Source organism: Gorilla gorilla, chromosome 4, assembly GCF_029281585.2.
Source record: "Gorilla gorilla gorilla isolate KB3781 chromosome 4, NHGRI_mGorGor1-v2.1_pri, whole genome shotgun sequence".
Taxonomy (NCBI): domain Eukaryota; kingdom Metazoa; phylum Chordata; class Mammalia; order Primates; family Hominidae; genus Gorilla; species Gorilla gorilla.
The window spans coordinates 107830842-107843702 of NC_073228.2; positions in this window are offsets into that span (position 1 = coordinate 107830842).

Here is a 12861-nt window from a genome sequence, read left to right on the forward strand (position 1 = left end):
ATCTACCTCACAGGACATAGCATAACATATTTCTAAATAACCTGAAATGTTTAAAGGACAAGTCTTCTGGTCTATACGTACTAGTAACTTCATTTCACTTTGAAATGCCCTTTCTTAGGGCACTTATAAGAATATACTTCTTGCATATTCTTACATAAATCTGGTAGTTAGATATAATTGCCCAACTATATTTCCATAAATAATTGAGAGTTTGAATGATGGACTAAGTTTGTAAGTATTTGGAGAATCATGAGAAAATAAAAAGCAAACATTTTCTAGTGAACTTGAAAAGTGGTTAGGTAAAAAGAATTAGGGAGTAGCGAAGGATGTGAATGCAAGATGAGAGTTCTCAGGAGAAAGGCGTTTAGATATACTGCAATGTTGACCAAAGTGAACAGCAACTGATGGGGGGCTATAATGGAGATACACTGGGTAATATTTGTGAGAGGGTGAAAAAGGCTTAGAAATGTAGTTTGAAACACATGATTTAAAATTTTGCTTTAATGTGTAATACTGATTTTCTGAAAAAGATACCTTATGTTTTTAAAAATGAATTTCACATTTACACTGTTCCCGATGTAGTCATAGTAACATTTTTATATAAAAAGTATATGCTGCTGAATCACATTAACCACACATTATTCATACATGAGAACATGTTCTTGTTCAAGTCGACTGCCTAGCTGAGCCTTTTATACTTGTGAATTCCGTTATTAGGATGCAACATTCTATGTTTTGGGAAAATGAACAGAGAAAATATATGATAATTTTTCACAGGCTTAAAGTGAAATTGGTTTTTTATTAAGAAGATGTGCTTAGACGTACTATTGCTGGATGCACTGGACTTAGCTTCAGTAGCAGAGAGCTGAGGGCAGGATGAGAAAAGTTAAAAGTCTTGCTTCTCCAGGGAACAAAGCTCTTGGCTAGGAGCTGGGGAGAATGGAAGCCCAGTGTTCTTGGCTGTAGCTATCTGGAGTGGAGTCTCTGCCTTGCTGAGTTGGGGTGATGGAGGAGTCCTGGGGCAACTGAAGGCATCTGGCCAAGGCCACTCCTTGGTGTTGCTAGAAAGACCCCAGACTGAACCCAGTTCCCGACTGCCCACCAGTCAAGGCATCAGTTAAGACCTCCAGACTTTTCTCTGGTTATCTTTCCTTTCTTCTTTCATGGTTTGAAATAGCTCCTATCTCTGCTTTTATAATTTTAAGGATTTTTATATAGGCTGCACAAATGTTATTAAGTAGAATCAGCATTTGGCTCAGCAATCAGATATACAATTCAGAACTACATGATTTCCATTTGTTCTTAGAGGTGTCATCCCCACCCCAACACCCACAGCCACGGGTGCAGGCTGCCCACAGTAGCTCCTCTCCTCACTCCCTCCCCTCCAGACTGGGGCACCTGGGCATGTTCACCGAGTGCATGTGCAGTGCCCAACAGGGTGAGAATGAGCTGCACACATCGCCCCGGGCCAGGGCAGCCTCAGGTACCAGGGACCCCAGGCAGCTGGCTGGCCAGGGCATTCCACTTGCTATCCCCTCTGGCTAGGCACACATAGAGTCTTTCTTCCCCTGGCCAAGGAGTTCGACTCGGTCCAAACCGGTGGAGAGATAGAGTGATTAAAGGAAAACATTTGCAAACCTCACCCTTTATCCCTTAAACTGCTTTATTTCCTTTTTCCTTTCTGTGTAAGAGAGTTCTTTTCCTACCTTGGCACTGTGCTTATGATAGGGAGGCAACAGAGGAGTGACCCCCGACTGGCTAATAACTGCAAGTTTGGTAGGGCCCATCGGGGGCTTAATCTGAATGGACCCAGGCACACCCTGAGACACCTTTTTTTTTTTTCCTCAAACTTGATTCCAAGCTTCGGGTTGAAGCCCTAGAAAGGAAAACCAGATCTGAGGGATCCAAAATGAGACAACAGGCACAGTGTAAATGGGCAGGACTGATTCCTGCTGATTAAGCTCCAGCTTCATAGAAGGAGGCCATGCTCCATGACATAGATAAAGCCCAGGGAACCCAAGGGTTGCTGACAGTAGTGGGGATGGGGGCATAGGTGAGTGAAGACAATTCCTATCTCTAGGCCCCTGCCGTTTTACAAGTGCGGGCCTCAATGGCACCTGTGGGTGGCATCCATCTAAGGTCACCAGGTCTCAGGGATTAAAAAGATGGAAGACAAAGCAGAGATGCCTGCTTTCTGTCTCCTTCACACACCAAGTTTCTGCTGAAAGAAGGAAGGGAAATGAGGGATGCCTATTTTCCTATCTTTAAGAATGGGCAACCAGCTATCTTCACCACCCCCAGTCTATACTCCTCTGGAGTGTATCCTGAATCACTGGGACTGCTTTGACCTTCAGACTCTGGAGGAAAAATGCCTTACAGTCCTCTGCACAATGGTTTGGCCAAATTATTTATCTGCGGGAAGGACTGGGTTGGCCTCAGGAAGGAACTATTCATTTCGATACCATCCTGTAGTTGGACCTTTTCTGTAAACGTGAGGGCAAATGGTCTGAGGCCTCTTATGTGCAGGCTTTTTTTTTTTTATCTTGCAGGGTAATCCATACTTTCCCAATGGTATAAGATTGATCCAGCCCTCCTGTTTGCCATTTCAGGAGAGGCTGCCAGGGGCAATCCCAGGGAACTAGAGAAATGAACCCCAGAGGCCCCTCCAACCGGTAAGCCAGCCCCCTCTAGCCCTCCTCTGGGTCCACCCCATCCTCCCTATCCAGATTCTCTCTCTCTCGCTTGCCCCCTCCTAGAAATCCTCACCCTAGACTAGCCCAAGTCTCACTCTTGCCCCTCCAAGATATGCCAGGTCCGGGTCTCCTTCTCTCTACAGGACTTAAGGCAAATTTGGGAGATCTTGGCAAGTTTTCAGATGACCCTGACAGATACATAGAGGCTTTCCATTATTTAACCCAAGTATTTGAACTCTCCTAGAAAGACTTTCTGTTACTTTTGAATCAAACCCTGACTAACACTGAAAAGGAGGCTGCTTTGCAAGTGGCAGAGGAATTTGGGGATGAGCTTTGTATCACATATACTGTCAGGAAAGGGGTCTAACTTTATCCAACTGGAAGAGAGGAAGTACCATTGCATGACCCTAAATGGGATCCCAATGATGAGATGGAAGAATGAAAGAGGAGACACTTTCAGGTGTGCATAAGGGAGGGCTTACACGGAACTAGAACCAAGCCTCTCAATTATACCAGTGTATCCATGATAGACCAGGGAATGGATGAGAATCCCACTGATTTTCTGGAATGGCTAAGAGGGGTCTTGGTAAAGCACATGTCTCTATCTCCTGATTTAGTCTAGGGACAATTAATCCTAAAGGATAAATTTATTACTCAGGCAGCCCCTGATATCGAGAGGAAGCTGCAGAAACAGGTCCTGGGACCCAATAGTACTTTAGACAACCTCCTGAAAGTGGCCACCTCGGTCGTTTATAATAGAGACAGGGAGGCCCAGGAGAGAGAGAGGAGACAGAGGGAAGAGACACAGGCTTTAATGGCCAACATGCAAGCCCAAAAACTCCAGAATCCCTGAGGTGCCACTGTAAATGCTACAGATGTGGCAAGCCAGGGTGTTTTAAGAAGGATTGTCCCCAAATTGTTCAGCAGCAGGACTGATGGATCATAGGGTTCCTATCTGTGGCTCTGGTGATCCAGATTACCATTACCATCCAGGAGCCCCAGATAATTCTGGAAATCAAAGGGAGGAAAGGACCTCCTCTGGGACACTGTGGCTGGTCTCTCAGTTTTCCTCTCCAATCTGGGCCCCCTCTCATCTCTTAGCATGACCATAAAGAGCATCTCAGGAAGGCCTTTAACCAGATATTTTTCCCAACCCTTTAGTTGTAGTTGGGAAGACCCCTTGTTCACCTATGCCTTTCTAATTACACCTGAAAGTCCAACTCCTCTGTTGGGCAGGGATATTCTGGCCCATATAGGGACCACCAGACTGATGGCCCCAGGACAAACTCTTTGTCTCTCCCTAGTGGAGACCAATATTAACCCAGAAGTTTGGGCAATTCAGGAGAAAATTGGCCAAGCCAAAACCACCATAGTGGTCTGATTTACCTTAAGAATCCCAGCTCCTTTTCTAACCAGAAACAATATCGCCTGAAACCAGGGGTTAGGAAAGGACTGGAAGCCATCATTGATAACTTAATGCTGTAGGGCCTCATTAAGCCCTGCAACAGCTCTTGTAATACCCTGATATTGTAGGTAAAAACCCAACAGGTAATGGAGACTAGTTCAGGACCTCCACCTCATTAATGAGGCTATGGTTCCAATTTACCCACTGGCTCCCAATCTGTATACCCTGCTAGCTCAAATACCTGAGGGAACTAAATGGTTCACAGTCCTGGACCTAAAGGATGCCTCCTTCTGCCTACTGCTACATCCTGACTCTCAATATTTATTTGCATTTGAGGATCCCTCCAACCAAACCACCCTGTTAACTTGGACAGTTTTACCTCAGGGATTCTGCCCCACTTGTTTGGGAAGGCATTGTCAAGAGACATCTCCACGTTCCATTATCCTCAGGTTAAAGTTTTATAATACATAGATGACATTCTCCTCTGTGCTCCAACTGAGGAAATCTCTAAGGTGGTAAGTAAAGCTTTTCTTAATTTTCTGGCTAACAGAGGACATAAGGTTTCAAAATTTAAAGCTCAGCTTTGTCAGACATCAGTGAAGTACCTAGGCCTGTTCTTGTCAGAGGAGACCAGGGCATTGGGCGAAGAAAAGATTAGGCCCATTTCCTCCTTTCCCCTTCCCAAAACCCTCAAGCAACTGAGGACATTCTTAGGCATTACAAGATGCTGCAGACTATGGATACCTGGGTATGGTGAAATAGCTTGTCCCTTATATCACCTAATAAAGGAGACTCAGACAGCTAAAACCCAGGGTCTAATTTGGGAACCAGAGGCTAGAAAGGCCTTTGACCAACTAAAACAAGCCTTGCTTAAGGCACAAGTCCTTAGTCTTCCTATAGGGAAGATGTTTAATATTAATGTGTCAGAAAGACAGGGAATGGCCTTGGGAGTTCTAACACATGCCTGAGGTCCAGTCCAGCAGCCTGTAGGCTACTTAAGTAAGCAGCTTGATTTGGTAGCCAAAGGATGGCCAGTCTGCCTCTGAGGAGTTGCAGTGGTAGCCTTGCTGGTACCAGAGGCTACTAAGTTAATCACGGGGAAGAACTTAACCATTTATATTCTACATAATGTGGCAGGAGTGCTGTCAGTGGAGACTCTGGATAACAGACAATTGCCTCCTCAAGTACCAAACTCTACTTTTACAGGAATCTGAACTCCAATTAAGAACCTGTCCCTCCCTAAATCCAGCCACCTTCCTCCCAGAGTAAGGTGGGGAGCTTGAACATGGCTGTGAACAGATAGTAGTAGAAACCTATGCAGCCAAAGAGGACCTCAAAGAAATCCCCTTTGAGAATCTAGACTGGATTCTCTTTATGGACAGAAGTTCTTTTGTAGAACAAGGGATGCTTAAAGCCTGGTATACAATAATTACTCTTAATGATATTCTTGAGAATGCACCTCTCTTCTAGGGTACAGGTACTCAATTAGCCAAACTAATTACCCTCACAAAGGGACTCAAATTAAGCAAAGGAAAAACAGTTAACATTTATACTGATTCTAAGTATGTGTTACTAGTCCTCCACGCCCATGCCACTATCTGGAAAGAGAGGAACTTCCTTACAGCTAATGGGTCTGCCATTAAGTACCATCGGGAAATTAATAGACTATTATCCTAAGTTTTCCTCCCAGAGAAAGTGGCAGTAATACATTGTAAAGGCCACCAAAACGTGATGGATGAAGTAACTGAGGGAAATTGGTTGGCAGACCAAGCAGCTAAATCAGTAGCAAGACGGTCCCCACTTGAAGGCCCCATCAGAGAAATAAAACCTCAATACTCTTCCACGGAAACAGAATGGGCCATCTCTCAGGGACGTATTTTTCAGTCCCCAGAATGGCTACAATTGGAGGATGGCAAGCTTTTATCTACCAGTTGTGAACAAATGGAAAATTCTTAAAAGCCTTTACCAGATCTTACACCTAGGTAAGGATAAAACCTATCAATTGGCCCAGAGATTGTTCTCAGGTAAAAACTTGTACAAATGATTAAACAGGTGGTTAATGCTTACAAGACCTGCCTAAGAAATAATCCCCTTAACAGACAGCTTCTTGCCCCAGGAACCCAAAGGACAGGAGGCTACCTGGGGAAAGACTGCAAAGGGATTTCATCCATATGCCAAAGACAAGGGGCATCCAGTACCTCCTAGTACGGATAGATACTTGCACTAACTGGGTAGAAGCATTCCCATGTCAGACAGAGAAAGCCTCTGAGATGATGAAAGTACCAATTAATGAGATAATTCTTCTTTTTGGACTCCCTAAGTACCTCCAGAGTGATAATGACCCCTTGGCAGCTTCCCTTCAAGGCAGCTGTCACCCAGGGATCTCAAAGGTATACTGTATACTAGGTATACAGTACCATCTTCATTGTGCTTGGAGATCACAATCCTTGGGAAAGGTAGAAAGGACAAATGATATTATCAAATGGTACCTCAGGAGATTCATCTCCCCTGGACAACCCTCCCTGCCATAGCCCTACTACATGTTAGCAACACTCCTTCAAAGCTAGGCTTGAGACCCTTTGAAAGGATGCATGGATGGCTTTTTCCTCACTGATGATTTCTTGCTAGACCAAGAAATATCTGATTTGATTAAACATGTAACTTCTTTGGCCCATTTCCAACAGAAACTGAAATAACTGTCATGGAAATAGAATGGGCCTTCTCTTGGGGATATATTTTTCAGTCCCCAGAATGGCTACAATCAGAGGATGGCAAGCTTTTTTCTACCAGTTGCCATCAAATGGAAAATTCTTAAAAGCAGCCTAGTTCAATCCTGTGAACTAGGGCCACCTCTGTTCAACCCAAATGACCTGGTGCTGGTAAAGTTACTTCCTTCCCTTTTTCCCTCTATAGGCCCAGATTGGGAGGGACCTTACACTGTATTTCTTTCTACTCCTATGGCAGTGGAGGTCACTGGAATAGACTCTTGGATTCATTACACCCAAGTGAAGGCCTGGAAAGCTGATGGAGCCACCTCTGTCAACCCAGAAGAGCACCCAAAGTACCAAAGTAAAGAGATCAGGGACTTCAAGCTAAAAATTACAAAAGATATGTGTTAATAATTAACCTCCTAAGGATATCCTCTTTATATTCTTGCCTATGCTTGCTGTTCTTACCTTTGTTCTGTTCTATACCATGGAGTACAATATTGTTTTCAGAATGATTATTTCTGTAATCTTTGGCATTAGGTTCTCTCCTTTTTAACTCCTTTTTTTATAATATACATATTTGATCCATGCATACTGAACCCTATAAAACTTGTTTATTCTCACCTAGAGACCATGAAACTCCAAATAGTCAGGCACCAGAGCCTCGGATGATGGCTCCCTTTTGCCAGGGATGCTTAGGTAGACCTCTGGGAGGAATCCAACCATCATTTTCCCAAAAACAATGCCCCCTGTTAGCAGGAAGTAACTAAGAATGGCCATTGTCCATATTCTAATAGTAGTTAGATGTGCCTCTTCAGAGAGAGAATATGACAGGGATGGGAGGCAGAGAAATTCTAGGCAGAAAAGGAAAGGGTACCTGGCAAGGACCCCACCCTCAAGCTTGGAACCATGGACCAAAGTGTGAACTTTACACGGGTGTTTTCCTGCTCAAATATTGCCTTTTCCAAAACCACCCCTGGCACACCCTGTCCCCAATCCTGTACCCTCTAAAACCCCAGGCTCCTCTGGCAGAAGGCAGAGAAGGGGAGAAGAGAAGCAGCAGCTGAACATTGGAGAGAAACAGTTTGACGTCAGAGGGACAGCTTAATGGTGAGACTTCAGGGGAATAATACCTTCCTGCTCCATCCCCTTTCCAGCTTCCCTTCCCACTGAGAGCCACTTCCATCGGCAATAAAATCTTCTGCATTCACCACCCTTCAATTTGTTTGTGTGACCTGCTTTTTCCTGGATGCCAAACAAGAGCTCGAGTGTCATGGGGATGGACACTAAAGGCTGTGAGACTGACCTTCTGTCCTTGCTGGTGGAGAGCAGCCGCCTCATGTGAAAAGGCAGAGTGCACACTGAGCTGCTTAACACTTAAGCCGTCCATGAGTGACAAAGCTAAAGAGTGCACTGTAACACATGCCCTCTGGGGCTTTGTGGGGGGTCATGGGTACTCTCCCCTAGATTCTGCCATAGGGCCCACAGAGTTTTGCTCCTGCCAGTGCCCAGAAACACTTGCCCTGGCTCATGCACCCACTCACTGTCAGGCCTCTGAGCTCAAGCTAAGCCATCATATCCCCTGTGACCTCCACGTACACATCCAGATGGCCGGTTCCTGCCTTAACTGATGACATTCCACCACAAAATAAGTGAAAATGGCCGGTTCCTGCCTTAACTGATGACATTGTCTTGTGAAATTCCTTCTCCTGGCTCATCCTGGCTCAAAAGCTCCCCTACTGAGCACCTGGTGACCTCCACTCTGCCCACCAGAGAACAACCCCCCTTTGACTGTAATTTTCCTTTACCTACCCAAATGCTATAAAATGGCCCCACCCCTATCTCCCTTTGCTGACTCTCTTTTCTGACTCAGCCCGCCTGCACCCAGGTGAAATAAACAGCCATGTTGCTCACACAAAGCCTGTTTGGTGGTCTCTTCACACGGACGTGCATGAAATTTGGTGCCGTGACTCGGATCGGGGGACCTCCCTTGGGAGATCAATCCCCAGTCCTCCTGCTCTTTGCTCCATGAGAAAGATCCACCTATGACCTCATGTCCTCAGAGCAACCAGCCCAAGAAGCATTTCACCAATTTCAAATCTGGTAAGTGGCCTCTTACTCTCTTCTCCAACCTCTCTCACTGTCCCTCAACCACTTTCTCCTTTCCACTCTTCAATCTCTCCCTTCTCTTAATTTCAATTCCTTTCATTTTCTGGGAGAGACAAAGGAGACACGTTTTATCTGTGGACCCAAAACTCCGGCGCAGGTCACGGACTGGGAAGGCAGCCTTCCCTTGGTGTTTAATCATTTCAGGGATGCCTCTCTGATTATACACCCACGTTTTAAGGGTGTCAAACCACGCAGGGATGCCTGCCTTGGTCCTTCACCCTTAGTGGCAAGTCCCGCTTTTCTGGGGAAGGGGCAAGTACCCCAACCCCTTCTCTCCATGTCTCTACCCCTTCTCTGCCTTTCTTGGGGGCAAGAAACCCCCAACCTCTTCTCCTTCACCTTTAGCGGCAAGTCCCACTTTTCTGGGGGAGGGGCAAGTACCCTACCTCATATCTCTGAGCCCCAATCCCTTATTTCCACACCCCGACCTCGTATCTCTGTGCCCTGACCCCTTTCCTGCTTTTCTGGAGGGTAAGAACCCCCAAAGCCCTTCCCTCCGTGTCTCTACTCTCTCTTTTCTCTGGGCTTGCTTCCTTCACTATGGGCAATCTTCCACCCTCCATTCCTCCTCCTTCTCCCTTAGCCTGTGTTAAGAACTTAAAACCTCTTCAACTCTCACCTGACCTAAAATCTAAGCATCTTATTTTCTTCTGCACTGCCGCTTGACCCCAATACAAACTCAACAGTAGTTCCAAATAGCCATAAAACGGCACTTTCAATTTTTCCATCCTGCAAAATCTAAATAATTCTTGCTGTAAAATAGGCAAACGGTCTAAGTTGCCTGACATCCAGGCATTCTTTTACACATCGGTCCCTTCCCAGTCTCTGTGCCCAATGCAACTTGTCCCAAATCTTCCTCCTTTCCCTCCCACCTGTCCCCTCAGTCCCAACCCCAAGCATCACTGAGTCTTTCTAACCTTCCTTTTCTACAGACCCATCTGATCTCTCCCCTCCTCGCCAAGCTGAGCTAGGTCCCAATTCTTCCTCAGCCTCCGCTCCTCCACCCTATAATCCTTTTATCACCTCCCCTCCTCACACCGGTTCCAGCTTACAGTTTCGTTCCACTGCTAGCCCTCCCCCACCTGCCCAGCAATTTCCTCTTAAAAAGGTGGCTGAAGCTAAAGGCATAGTCAAGGTTAATTCTCCTTTTTCTTTATCCAAGCTCTCCCAAATCAGTTAGCATTTAGACTCTTTTTCATCAAATTTAAAAAACCCAGCCCAGTTCATGGCTTGTTCAGCAGCAACCCTGAGACGCTTTACAGCCCTAGACCCTAAAAAGTCAAAAGGCCGTCTTATTCTCAATATACATTTTATTACCCAATCTGCTCCCGACATTAAATAAAACTCCAAAAATTAAATTCTGGCCCTCAAACTCCACAACAGGACTTAATTAACCTCGCCTTCAAGGTGTACAATAATAGAAAAAAGTTGCAATTCCTTGCCTCCACTGTGACACAAACCCCAGCCACATCTCCAGCACACAAGAACTTCCAAACGCCTGAACCGCAGTGGCCAGGCGTTCCTCCAGAACCTCCTCCCCCAGAAGCTTGCTACCAGTGCCAGAAATCTGACCACCAGGCCAAGGAATGCCTGCAGCCCAGGATTCCTCCTAAGCCGTGTCCCATCTGTGTGGGACCCCACTGGAAATCGGACTGTTCAACTCACCTGGCAGCCACTCCCAGAGCCCCTGGAACTCTGGTCCAAGGCTCTCTGACTGACTCCTTCTCGGCTTAGCAGCTGAAGACCGACGCTGCCCGATCACCTCGGAAGCCCCGTAGACCATTATGGATGACGAGCTTTAGGTAACTCTCACAGTGGAGGGTAAGTCCATCCCCTTCTTAATCAATACGGAGGCTACCCACTGCACATTACCTTCTTTTCAAGGGCCTGTTTCCTTTGCCTCCATAACTGTTGTAGGTATTGACAGCCAGGCTTCTAAACCTCTTAAAACTCCCCAACTCTAGTGCCAACTTAGAAAATACTCTTTTAAGCACTCCTTTTTAGTATCCCCACCTGCCCAGTTCTCTTATTAGGCCGAGACACTTTAACTAAATTATCTGCTTCCCTGACTATTCCTGGATTAACAGCTGCATCTCATTGCTGCCCCTCTTCCCAATCCAAAGCCTCCTTTGCGTCCTCCTCTTGTATTCCCCCACCTTAACCCACAAGTATAAGATACCTCTACTCCCTCCTTGGCGACCGATCATGCACCCCTTACCATCTCATTAAAACCTAATCACCCTTACCCCGCTCAATGCCAATATCCCGTCCCACAGCATGCTTTGAAAGGATTAAAGCCTGTTATCACTCGCCTGCTACAGCATGGCCTTTTAAAGCCTACAAACTCTCCTTACAATTCCCCCATTTTACCTGTCCTAAAACCAGACAAGTCTTACAAGTTAGTTCAGGATCTATGCCTTATCAACAAAATTGTTTTGCCTATCCACCCCATGGTGCCAAACCCATATACTCTCCTATCCTCAATACTTCCCTCCACAATCCATTATTCTGTTCTGGATCTCAAACACGCTTTCTTTACTATTCCTTTGCACCTGTCATCCCAGTCTCTCTTTGCTTTCACTTGGACTGACCCTGACACCCATCAGGCTCAGCAAATTACCTGGGCTGTACTGCCGCAAAGCTTCACAGACAGCCCCCATTACTTCAGTCAAGCCCAAATTTCTTCCTTATCTGTTACCTCTCTCAGCATAATTCTCATAAAAACACGGGTGCTCTCCCTGCTGATCGTGTCTGATTAATCTTCCAAACCTCAATCCCTTACAAAACAACAACTCCTTTCCTTCCTAGGCATGGTTAGTGCTGTCAGAATTCTTACACAAGAGCCAGGACCGCACCCTGTAGCCTTTCTGTCCAAACAACTTGACCTTACTGTTTTAGCCTAGCCATCGTGTCTCCGTGCAGCAGCTGCTGCCGCCCTAATACTTTTAGAGGCCCTCAAAATCACAAACTATGCTCAACTTACTCTCTACATTTCTCATAACTTTCAAAATCTATTTTCTTCCTCACACCTGACGCATATACTTTCTGCTCCCCGGCTCCTTCAGCTGTACTCACTCTTTGTTAAGACCCACAATTACCATTGTTCCTGGCCCCGACTTCAATCTGGCCTCCCACATTATTCCTGATACCACACCTGACCCCCATGACCGTATCTCTCTGATCCACCTGACATTCACCTCATTTCCCCATATTTCCTTCTTTCCTGTTCCTCACCCTGATCACGCTTGATTTATTGATGGCAGTTCCACCAGGCCTAATCGCCACACACCAGCAAAGGCAGGCTATGCTATAGTACAAGCCACTAGCCTGCCTCTTAGAACCTCTCATTTTCTTTCCATCGTGGAAATCTATCCTCAAGGAAATAACTTCTCAGTGTTCCATCTGCTATTCTACTACTCCTCAAGGATTATTCAGGCCCCCTCCCTTCCCTACACATCAAGCTCGAGGATTTGCCCCCACCCAGGACTGGCAAATTAGCTTTACTCAACATGCCCTGAGTCAGATAACTAAAATACCTCTTAGTCTAGGTAGACACTTTCACTGGATAGGTACAGGCCTTTCCTACAGGGTCTGAGAAGCCCACCGCAGTCATTTCTTCCCTTCTGTCAGACATAATTCTTCAGTTTAGCCTTCCCACCTCCATACAGTCTGATAACAGACCAGCCTTTATTAGTCAAATCAGCCAAGCAGTTTTTCAGGCTCTTAGTGTTCAGTGAAACCTTTATATCCCTTACGGTCCTCCATCTTCAGGAAAAGTAGAACGGACTAAAGGTCTTTTAAAAACGCACCTCACCAAGCTCAGCCACCAACTTAAAAAACACTGGACAATACTTTTACTCAGAAGTCAGACCTGTCCTCAGAATGC